The 12,718-nt window shown below is 38.5% G+C and overlaps 1 protein-coding gene across 4 annotated transcripts in view; it reads right to left on the bottom strand.

The window, feature by feature from the left end:
- Window positions 1-12,718, bottom strand: part of diaph2 (diaphanous-related formin 2) — a 601,287-nt gene that overhangs the window by 134,048 nt on the left and 454,521 nt on the right. The window lies entirely within an intron of this gene.

Below are 12,718 nucleotides of genomic sequence, written 5' to 3'. Positions count from 1 at the left end.
GAGAGGTTATTTAGGATTTAACAAATAATAAAAAGCTTAAATATCAAGCCAGTTAAAAAAAATCCCCATAATTAACATCTTTCTTCCTTTCCGTGGAAAGAAGTCTGCATTTGCTAGTAATATAATTGATAAAGGAACTTGTTTTGGTTGTACTTCCACTATCTTGCATTAAGAAAGATATAAATTAAGATAGATCCCCTCACAAAGGTAATGATTTACATATATTTTTAAACTAATATTCCATTTGCTGCATGTGGTAAGGATTTCTCTGCTCATGAAGCTAATTATAAAACACAGAATAATATAGCACAAAACAGACTCTTTTGGCCAACCTTGATCCAGGAACCTGTCCAAAAAAAAGCTTGCCTTGCAAATCTCCTTTAAACTTTTCCCCTCTCACCCGAAATCTATGAATTCTTCTATTTGATACTTCCATTCTGGGAAAAAGACCATCCACCTTGGCAATACCACTTATTTTCATATACAGTATTTCTATCAGGTCACAGACACTCCAGAGAAAACAATGCCAATTTGTTCAGTGGTACTTTATAGATAATACTCTCTAGTTCAGGAAACATCAGTCCTGAAAAATGGCCTCAGCCTGAAACATTGATTGATTACCCTTTCCATAGATGCTGCCTGTTCTGCTGAGTTACTTCAGTATTTTATGAGCATTGCTTTGGATTTCCAGCATCTGCATCCTGGTGAATTTATTCTGCATCTTCCTTCAAAGCTTTCATCTGGTAACACTGTGATCAGAACTGCAAACAATACTCCAAGTATTGCTTAACTAAAGTTTTATTCCACTTCAATATGACTTCCCAACTTTTATACTCAACAGCCAAAATAATGAAAGCAAGTGGTACACGCCTTCTTACCACCCTGTCTATTTGTATTGCCACTTTCAGGAAACCATAGGCTTGAACCCCAAGATCCTTCTTTGCATCAATCCTCCTCAAAGTCTTGCCATTTGCTGTATACTTTCTTCTTGCATTTGATCACTCAAAATGCAACAACTCACATTGGTCCGGATTAAACTCCATTATTTAAGTGCTTTATTCAAGTTTATTCAATTTTCACAAGGACACAATGCAGTCTGGTTCATCAAGCACAAATGACATTGGTTGATGCCTAACTAGGACCACCAACATTAAATAGGATAGAACTGCTGTCAAGCTCATGCCTATAATGCAGCACTGACCTTTCTCTCATACATGTTTTGAAGACCTGAATTATCTGCAGGGTATCAGAAAGATACCACTAATGCTATCACAACAGAATCTGACAAATGCACTGGAAGGATACACAAACAAGTATCTTTTACTTCTCTGAGGTCAACATTCCTAGTGCTGACGACCTAGGCACACTCACTTAGCTGCATTGGGTAAGCCACTTCATTCACATGTCCTAACAAGACTCCTAAAACAGGCATGCTATTCCGAGCCCTGTTCTGGAAAGAGATGATCGAGCAGACAAGAAAATTCAAAGATTCCTTTGGGAAAGGAAATATAACATCCTCACTGAGTTTTGAGAACTGCGAGACCACAACTACTCAAAATAGAGAAGTATGGTAATAACACCCTAAAGTCCACGTGCAGGATGCTCACAAAAACTCAGTATGACTGATGCAAGAAATGCACCACCTATCCATCTGCCCTGTCAAATACCTCTAGTCCCATACATGGAAGAGTCTTTGCTTTTCCACAATCACTATCAGTCACCTCAGAACATACAAATCTACTGCCATCCTATGTCAGAAGGAACAAAAATAAACCTATGTAAGCTGCACAAATCTTTACATTTCATCATGCAATTTGAATTCATAAATTATTTCCACTCAGATCACCGATTTGTAGGGATGCATTCTGGGGAATAAAATCATTACACTGAAGCACATTGCTCAAGGAGAAAAACTACAAATGCTGGATTTGTCTGAATGTTTTTAATGTGATTAGTTGCCTGATTAGTATAACAACATCACAGCAGCTGGATGCCAGGTGATTTAAAACCACCACTCCCATCCCACCTGATATTAAAATCCTTAAGTCTGCAATATCCAGGCAATTAGTTTTCTCTAAGAAAGCAGCAAGTACTTGTCCAAAACCCTAGGGCATCAACTTTGCTTTCTGACTCTTCACTCATTTTCACAAGTGCGGCACATTATGTGCCTTTTCCTTAATGGGTTTGACCACAAGCTGTTCTAAAAAGCCATCTAGTAGGCACTCTACAAATTCCTTGGCTTAGGATTCAGTGTCAACCTGATTTTTCCTCTCTACCTGCATGTGAAGTCCCCCTTGACCCCTACCTTTTCTATCTCCTTTTGTAATTTGCACCCTACATGTAGGCTACTGTTTGGAAGTCCATATATAATACTCATAAAGGCCCTTTTTAACTTTGCAGTTTCTTCACTCTGTTCATAAGGATTCGACATCCTCTGATCCCATGTTACTTTAAGTTTAGATCAAAGAAAAAAAATAATTGCAACTGTTAATAGCTAGTGCAATATCTCCTTTAAAATAAGATTTCTCTGCCACCAAAATATAAAAGTCAGCAAAAGTTTATCTGATGAGTCACCAGTAGATGCCAGCACAAGGGCCACTGATACGAAAGCTGCATTTGGGGAAGGGTGACTTAGTAAATCACCAGAGATGGTCAGGATTAGAGGCAAAGTCTGGCTAAATCACACACAGGTGTAGAGAGAAAAGGAAAGACATCATAGCGTCCTGCTACAATAAAGTAACTCACAGCCTGATTGCAACTCAGAATAAGGAGTTCTAGTCTTCTGATATTTATTAAAATATCCAGTTAGGAATTCTGCATGACTGTTATTAAATTACCAACCGGCTTGTTGCAAATGTAGAGAAGTGATGAAGAAACCCGACCTACGTAAAGAACCAAATTCATGAGGTGGGATACAATATATGGTACATTTGCTTCTGCATTGCACATTCAGTGCATACGACTGAGGTTGAATTTTTGAGCAGGCCTTTCTATTGGTAAAATATTGTCAATGCTTCTGATCAGGAATGCCATAACTTTCATGCTCGAAGGGCCATATGCTGACCAAAGCAGGAGAACACAGACAAAACAAAGCCAAAGATCCAATTTCTACTGGGCTTGGCAATAAAATATTATTTGCAATAATCGTTATAACATTTCTACATTATTATGTGATATAAATTTAGCAATGTGAGAAAAGCAATGATATAATACTCCTTTCCTCTGTTAAGAAGCCTTTAGCTACAAGATTTTCACTTTTTATGAAACTCGTAATTGATTGTGGCTCTTTTTTTTTGCAAGTCTCGCATCTACACTGTTGTCATACTGAAATCCTCAGCATGGTTGGTTCCCATCAAGTTCACAATTTGTAAGTATTCTGACTGAAGAGCAAGTGATGATAATACAATAATATTGCAATTCTTGCAAAAAATCTATTAACAATTGACTGCATATAAAATATTACCAAAGTTCCATAGGACTATACAAACAATATAAAAATTTAGCTTTATGATTATTCTCACGAGTGTTTCCCCTTCAACACTAAACTACGAAATGCCTTGGGCCACTGTTTGCACATCTTACTTTGGACTGGAATATCACATCACAGAAGGCAAATACCAGCACTGAACCAGATGAGGAGAGAAGACCTAAAAGAATAGAGCTATGTTGGGTGACGGTTCCCAAATATTTTTGGGTTACTGACTCCTCGGTTCCCAGATCAAATCCCCAGCACCCACCTCTCCCTTTCTGCCATTACATAAAAATTATAAAGAACTTTGATTTACAATGCACAGTGAAATAGGAACTGAAAATTCAAAGCAGTGACAAATAATTGCAAAATTTATTAATATCTATTTCAGAATCAGGTTTCTTATCATCTGCATGTGATGTGAAATTTGTTAACTTAGCAGCAGCAATTCAATGCAATACATAATCTAGAGCGAGAAAAAAAACATAATAATAAATAAACAAGTAAATCAATTACATATATTGAACAGATGATTAAAAATGTGCAAAAACAGAAATACTGAATATTTTAAAAAAAAGTGTGGTAGAGTCCAAAGCTTCAAAGTCCATTTAGGAATTGGACGGCAGAGGGGAAGAAGCTGTTCCTGAATCACTGAGAGTGTGTCTTCAAAATCTATTTTAAATCTATTTCAAGCTACAAATAAAATATTTCTTTATTTAATTACAGAAAAACAATTTTTGTCAAAAATATTAAAGGGTACATTAAGTATTCACTACTTCATTGCCTTTTCACCTTTCAATGAGATTGATGGGCTTGGTGCAGTGATGTTAGCTTCTCAACATCAAGCTCAATGTCACTCAGGAGTCTCAGATCCCCACATTCAGTCATGTGCAGCCTCTTCCATTGCTTTGAAACAAGCTAGGCGCCTGCACTGAAACCACGCTCCACTAAATATGATGTTGGAAAGACAATAAAGAATATCTTGACCATTTTCCACAGTACAGGACAGCACTCAGGTATTTCTTTCTGTAACCAAAAGTCTTGTTATGATTTTTATTGAATCCCTTCTTCAGCTCAAAGTCATTTTGTAGCAAGATCAGTTCTTCCTTCATCCTTCCTGTTAATTCTTCATTAGAAGTGTTCAGGAATAGATTAATTACATAATCTGGAATTTAGATTGAGTGAATATCTTTATGCAGGCTATCAAGGTCAGCACGGTATACTTGAAGATCATCATCTGGTATTCTTTCTTTCTCTTCCAATTCAAGAGAGGCTTGGAAATTGGAAAAGGTTGAGGTGACCAATGTTGCACTTAAGAATGGTTAACTTGATTGGAAATGTGGAGATGACTGATTTGACTTTGATAAGATTCATGTTATTTCCTTGCAATTGAAAATTGATTTCATTAAATTTTGCCAATAACTCTGATAAAAGCAATGCCAGCCCTGATATTCCTAAGTTGATTACTGAATAAAGGCATTGAAATCTTCAAATAATTTTATCACAGTTTCTAGAAGTGCATGAAAGGACCGCAGGCAATTTCCTTCTGAGAGCCATATGGACTTCTGTGTGCAACAGCAAGTGTTCAAACTTTTCATCATTCTCAATATAAAGCTCTCGAAATAATTGAGATTTGAGAACATGGGGCTTGATTTTATTTACTGCTGTGGTAACAGTATTTAATGATTTGTACAAATCGATCACTTTTACGTCAGGATGTTATCTGTGAATTACATAGTGAATGGTAAATGTTAGATACAGCTTTTTTCCCTCAAAAGTAATAATCCCACGGTGACATCTTGTTATTGAGGTGCCCCATCCATTGCACAAGCAAGAATGTTGGTGAGCAGAATGTCCTCCTCTTGGAAAAGTTGCTCAACAACACAAAATATTGATTCCCTCTTCATATCTGTTTCTAGTCCATTGCAAATAACAACTCTTGAACCATTCTTTCATCTTTTATGAACAAAGAAACAAAGATTCATTGCTTGGCAAAGTTGACTCATCCAACTGCAGAGCAAATTCTGTTGTTCTAAGTATAAGCAACGCACACAAAATGCTGGTGGAACACAGCAGGCCAGGCAGCATCTATAGGAAGAAGCACTGTTGACGTTTCAGGCTGAGACCCTTCGTCAGGACTAACTGAAAGGAAAGATAGTAAGAGATTTGAAAGTAGGAGGGGGAAATCTGAAATGATAGAAGACAGGTGGAGGTAGGGTGAAGCTAAGAGCTGGAAAGGTGATTGGCAAAAGGGATACACAGCTGGAGAAGGGAAAGGATCATGGGACGGGAGGCCTAGGGAGAAAGAAAGGGGGAGGGGAGCACCAGAGAGAAATGGAGAACAGGTAAAGAGTGATGGGCAGAAAAAGAGAAAAAAAGGTGGGGGGGGGGGTAATAAATAAATCAGGGATGGGGTAAGAAGGGGAGGAGGGGCATTAATGGAAGTTAGAGAAATCAACAGTCAGCATGGTTTTATCAAAGGCAGGTCTTGCCTTATGAGCCTGATTTGGCTTTTTGAAGATATGACTAAGCACACTGATGAAGGTAGAATCATAGGTGTAGTGTATTTGGATTTTAGCAAGGCAATTGATAAGGTACCCCATGCAAGGCGTATTGAGAAAGTAAGGAGGCATGGGATCCAAGGGGACACTGCTTTGTGGATCCAGAACTGGCTTGCCCAAGGAAAGTGAAGAGTGGTTGTAGACGGGTCATATTCTGCCAGAGACCAGCGGAGTGCCTCAGGGATTTGTTCTGGGACCCCCTACTCTTTGTGATTTTTATAAATGACCTGGGTGAGGAAGTGGAGGGATGGGTCAATAAATTTGCTGATGACACAAAGGTTGGGGGTGTTGTGGATAGTGTGGAGGGTTGTCAGAGGTTACAACGGGACACTGATAGGATGCAAAACTGGGCTGAGAAGTGGCAGATGGAATTCAACCCAGTTAAGTGCGAGGTGGCTCACTTTGGTAGGTCAAATATGATGGCAGAATGTAGTATTAATGGCAAGACTCTTGGGAGTGTGGAGGATCAGAGGGATCTTGGGTCCGAGTCCATAGGACACTCAAAGTTACTACACAGGTTGACTCTATAGTTAAGAAGATGTACAGTGTATGGCCTTCATCAATCATGGAAATGAACTTAGGAGCCGAGAGGTAATGTTGCAGCTATATAGGACCCTGGTCAGACCCCACTTGGAGTACTGTGCTCAGTTCTGGTCGCTTCACTACAGGAAGGATGTGGAAGCCATAGAAAGAGTGCAGAGGAAATTTACAAGGATGTTGCCTGGATTGGGGAGCATGCCTTATGAGAATAGGTTGAGTGAATTCGGCCTTTTCTCCTTGGAGCAACAGAGGATGAGAGGTAACCTGATAGAGGTGCACAAGATAATGAGAGGCATTGATTGTGTGGATAGTTAGAGGCTTTTTCCCCAGGGCTGAAATGGCTAGCATGAGAGGGCATAGTTTTAAGGTGCTTGGAAGTAGGTACAGAGGAGATGTACTCAGGGGTTAAGTTTTTTTATGCGGAGAGTGGTGAGTGCATGGAATGGGCTGCTGGCGGTGGTGGTGGAGGCGGAAACAATAGGGTTTTTAAGAGACTCCTGGATGGCTACATGGAGCTTAGAAAAATAGAGGGCTATGGGTAAAGCCTAGGTAGTTCTAAGGTAGGGATGTGTTTGGCACAGCTTTGTGAGCCGAAGGGCCTGTATTGTGCTGTATGTTTTCTATGTTTCTATAAATAAATAAATAAATGGAAAGAAAGAAATCAGGCAAGTTGAAACTGAGTCTAAGTTTTTAAATAGCTGGAATATATTTTTCTGTTATAAACAAATTACACTGCCCTCCATAAAATGTCTTGGATAGGTGTACCAAATGATTTGAAAGCACCATGCAAGAGGTGGTAGAATAGTCATTTTAATTACATTTTATTTCCATATTAATGAAATAGATAGGTATTTGAAATATTGCTCAGCAAAGGAAATTAACATAATTAATTTTAGAACCAAGAACATTGAAGCCACAGAAATCATTTAAGGGGAAAGAAAGCTAAGGAAGTTACTTTATGATCAAAGTATTAATCCATGTTAGATAAAGAATCCTTTTCTGGATGTCTGAGCAGAAAGATCAAAATTCTTGGCGTCATGGATAGCAAAATACAGCAGATCCTCAAAACATGAAATCCAAATCAAAATGATCATTTCCAGCCAGGCAAGAAATGTCCACAAAGAAAATGATAAAATAAATATTCTGGAATAACCTGTAATAATAACTTAGTTTCTGGCTCCACAAAGGTTAATTAACTTCCAACATTTTCTGTTTTCAGTTTCTTCCCTAATTAACTGGATTACTGAATCTGGTAGTGAAATTAATGCCTCAATTAAATTAATTTGTACTGAATATGATGTATTCTAAACAAAACGTAATATAATTACTAGACTTCTCTTTTGCAACAAGTTATTTTTAAAACCTTTTTAAAATGGCTACAGTAATACACTATGTTGCAAAGATTAACTGCAGTGTACAATTCTTAGGGCCTAATTTTGAAACTACATACTCGCATTCCCAAAACTGGACAATGAAGTATCTACAATCTATACACTTACAGAATACTCACAAACTTGTCAGAAGTCTGTATTAATTACTTACTTTATAATTTTACCTGTTTGTTTGTTGTTGCTAATTAGTTGAGAGCATCTGATACTAATATGTGAACTGTCAGAGGAAGTGGTAGAGGCATGTACAATTACAATGCTTAATAAGCATCTGGACAGGTTCATGAACAACAAGAGATCATCGATTTATCAAACTGCCAGTAATTGCTCCCCACCACCATTTCCCCCTCTCACCTCATCTCCTTACCTGCCCATCACCTCCTTCTGGTGCTCCTCCCTCTTCCCTTTCTTCCATGGACTTCTGTTCTCTCCCATCAGACCTCCCCTTCTCTAGCCCTTTATCGTTTTCACCAATCAACTTCCACCCCCAGCTTTTTATTTCACCCTTCCCTTCTCCCAATTTCACCCATTACCTACCACATTGTACTTATTCCTCCCGTCTCCCACTTTCTTACTCTGACTTCTCATCTTTTTTTTTTCAGTCCTGAAGAAGGGCCTCGGCCTAAAACATAGACTGTTCACTCTTTTCTATAAATGCTGCTGTGCTTGCTGAGTTCCTCCAGCTTTTTGTGTATTACTAGGTTAATGAATAGGAAAGATTCAGAGGGATGTGGGTCAAGCTAATGTGAATGGATCTAGAGCTCAGGAAGACTCCTTGGTTGAGATGGACAAATTGGTTCGAAGGGACTTGGCTGATGCTTGTGAAAGAGGATAACATTTTGATGATCAGGAAGATATAAATCGCCTATAGACAATATTTAATATGCTGATTTGCAATGTAATTTATCACATAAAGGTTTGCATTTACCAGACACTCGCTCCTTCCCACACCTTACATTCGCACAACTCGTGACAAAATTAGAGTCATGGGGTCTAACGGCACATAAACAGACATTTCGACTCAATATCCATGCTGAGCATTGCACTTATCTACACTAGACCCATTTACCAGTGTAAGGTCCATAGCCTTCCATCTTGGCAATACAAGTGCTTATTGAGGTACTACTTAAATGTCTTCAGCACCTCCACAGATCCTATGTTCCAGATTCCAAGCATTGTGAAAAAATTGTCCTTCAGATTCCTTCCAAATCATCTACCTCTCACCTTATACTTGTGCTCTACTGTTACAGAAATCTCTACTATTTATTAACTAATATCTAGAAGTTAGTTGTGCTTAATACTATACTTTCCCTTAAATGTGACGGAGCTCCGGCTTTGACGTTTTCCTGAGTTTTGAAGTATCAAAGATAACCTGTTTCACTGTTACTCATAACCTGTAACTCATTCTCTTAACAGCAGACCAGGCTGAAAATGCTACATCAGCATGGTGCTATCATGGTTCTTTAATATACTTTGTTAGATGACTGTCATCAGAACAGAAAACTCCTGGCAAATATTTTTCAAATGCAAATTTCTTCAGGGTCAGAAGCAAATTCTGAATGCTGTTTAAAATCTTTGCAGTTTTCAGTGACTCTTTTTCTTCATAAAAATATTTTACTGATGCTAAGGAAGTATATTATAATGAAGACATTTTTGTCCTGAAGGGACTTGCATTTGAATTGCATTATACTCAGAACCCATTTGGTTGAATGACAAGAAGTTGTAACTTTTTATGAAAAATAATCAATGTCATAAGCAAGCCAAACTTTTGTTGTATAAAAATCAAAGTATTTGGAGAACTGAAAAAGTGTTTGATCTCATTGGTCTTATGCTGTCAATCACAAATGATTTTTCAAGAATACACACCTTCAGAGCAGTCCATTTAAGTTACTGCAGAAAAGAAATGCCAGAGGCAACCTTTGAGAACAACTGAGCTTGGCTATACAGTTTGACAGGAGTAACTGAAAAGGCATTAACTATTACCGTACAGTGACTTAAACCCAATTAAATATAAACACAATCAACAAAGCCAAAGCCTATTTTAAATGCGCTCCAATGATCAAAAGGTAACAGTGACACGAGAATACCAAAAAAGAACTTGGACGTCATAACAATTTTTGCTTAATAGATTTTCATAATTTTGAAAAGGTTCTCTCCTCATTACTCATAAACTTCTGGAGAAAGTAATTTTATTCTTTAAAATATTATGAATAAAAATAACAAACATACTCAAAATAACTCCAACTGATCAGAGGTGAACAGTGCCAAAATAAGAACACAAACTAAATAGAACACAACTACAATGCAACCACTCAGAAATCAGGTTGATTTGTTAACAGGTTTTTGAATTGAAATATTCTGTAAACTAAGGGTAAATTTGGCTCAGCTTTAATTAAAATGAAGCTCCAAATGAAGATTGTTTTGGGTTACTCCCCATTTGCCATGAGGCAGAACATTTCACAAGGGAAACTTCTGAGATACTAATAAGCATTTTTGTTGTGCAATGGAATGCCATTTGTCACTACAGCACCTCTCGTGCTTTAGTATACTGCTATACAATTAGTCTAAGAAAAATGTTTCCAGAATGAGTACCGTATGTGTAAGGAGAAGCAGTGATCTGCATGTGCAATTCTTTGAAAAAAATACAAGTTTTTTTTTACTAAACATGAGATTCTGCAGATGTAAGAACAAAGTATTGGAGGAACTCAGTAAGTCAGGCATCATCCAAGGATGAGAATAAACAATGACGTTTAGGGCTAATACACTTTATCAGAACTGGAAAGTAAGGGGGCAGAAGCCAGAATAAGATGGGAGAGGGTAAACTGCATAAGCTGGCAGGTGATACGTGAAACCAGGTGAAAATGGAACTCCTACACACCAGCAACTCCTCCATTTCTCGCACATCTACCCGCACCCTATCCTCCTGTCACACCAAAAGGGATAAGATTCTCCTTGTTCTTGCCTACCACCTCATGACCTTCTGTATTCAGCCAATCATTCTCCTAAATTCTGCCACCTACACCAGGATCCTACCACTAAGCACATATTTCCCACAGGGATTGTTCTCTGTGTCACTCCCTTGTTCACTCATCCCCCTGCATTGATCTACCTTCTGACACTTGTCTCTGCAAGCAAGACAAATGATATACCTGCATCTACATCTCCTCCCTCACCACCATTCAGGGCTCCAAACAGTCCGTCCAGTTGAGGCAACACTTTACCTGGAGTTTGTCAAGGTCAGCTACTGTATCTGGTGCAACCTCCTCTCCATCAGTGAGACCCAACATAGATTGGGGGATTCTTTTGCGGAGCACCTTCACTCCATCAATCACAAGAAGTGGGATTTCCCTAAGGCCAACAATTTTAATTTGACATCCGATTTCTATTCTCACATGTTGGTCCAAGGCCTCCTCTACTGCCACAATGAGGCCACACTTGGGTTGGGCTAGCAAACCTCATATTCTGTCTGGAAAGCCTCCAACCTGATGGTGGTCTACATGGATTTCTCAAATTTCTGGTAATTTCTTCCTCTCTCTTTTTCCATTCTCCATTCTAGAACCCTTTCTCTTCTCCTCATCTGTCCATCAAGTCCCTCTGGTACTCCTCCTCCATCCCTTTCCTCCATGGTCCGCTGCCCCCTCTTATCAGAGTCCCTCTTTTTCAACCCTTTAGGTATTCCACTTAAGATAGAGAGGAGGAGGAATTTCTTCTCTTGTGAATCTTTGGAATTCTCTACACAAGAGACCTCTCCTGGATAAAGGATAATCAAAGGTCAGGGGATCAGATAGAAAAGTAGAGTTGAGGCTAAGGTTTGTTCAGTTATGATAATTTTCAATATTGGAACAGGTTTTGGGGACTACGTCCATCCCTCTCTTATTTTATGTTCTCTTCTCCTGCTATGAGAAAACTTAAAATGTCAACAAATGAAAACATGGATCTTTGCTAATTAATCGTACAGATTATTGATTCTTCCCTTCTAATTATAACATAGTACAATTTAATTATATAGAATTTTTTGAGGACGTTATTGTTAGTATTGTTTTTGGTCCAGCTCATTAAGTGCTTCATTACAACAGCCATACTGATAATCCTTTACCAAACTGAAGTGGAATGTTAGAAGTAATCAATCAGACTAACAAACGTAGAACCATTATTTATTCAATACCATAGAACCATAGAACATTACAGCACAGAAACAGGCCTTTTGGCCCTCTTGGCTGTGCCGAACATTTTTCTGCCTAGTCCCACTGACCTGCACCTAGACCATATCTTTCCATACCCCTCTCATTCATGTACCTGTCCAAGTTTTTCTTAAATGTTAAAAGTGAGCCCGCATTCACCACTTCATCTGGCAGCTCATTCCACACTCCCACCACTTCCTGTGTGAAGCAGCTCCCTCCTAATGTTCCCTTTAAACTTTTCCTTTTTCACCCTTAACTCATTCCCTCTGGTTTTTTTCTACCCTACCCTCAGTGGAAAAAGCCTGTTTGCATCCACTCTATCTATTCCCATCATAATTTTATACACCTCTATCAAATCTCCCCTCATTCTCCTATGCTCCAGGGAATAAAGTCCTAACCTATTCAACCTTTCTCTGTAACTCAGTTTCTCAAGTCCCAGCAACATCTTTGTAAACCCTCTCTGCACTCTTTCAACCTTATTAATATCCTTCCTGCAATTAGGTGACCAAAACTGCACACAATACTCCAAATTCAGCCTCACCAATGCCTTATACAACCTCACCATAATATTTCAACTCT

This window comes from Hemitrygon akajei, chromosome 10 (assembly GCF_048418815.1).
Source record: "Hemitrygon akajei chromosome 10, sHemAka1.3, whole genome shotgun sequence".
Lineage (NCBI taxonomy): Eukaryota > Metazoa > Chordata > Chondrichthyes > Myliobatiformes > Dasyatidae > Hemitrygon > Hemitrygon akajei.
Note: the sequence above shows the minus strand (reverse complement) of the source record. Positions and strands in the feature narration are given on the sequence as shown.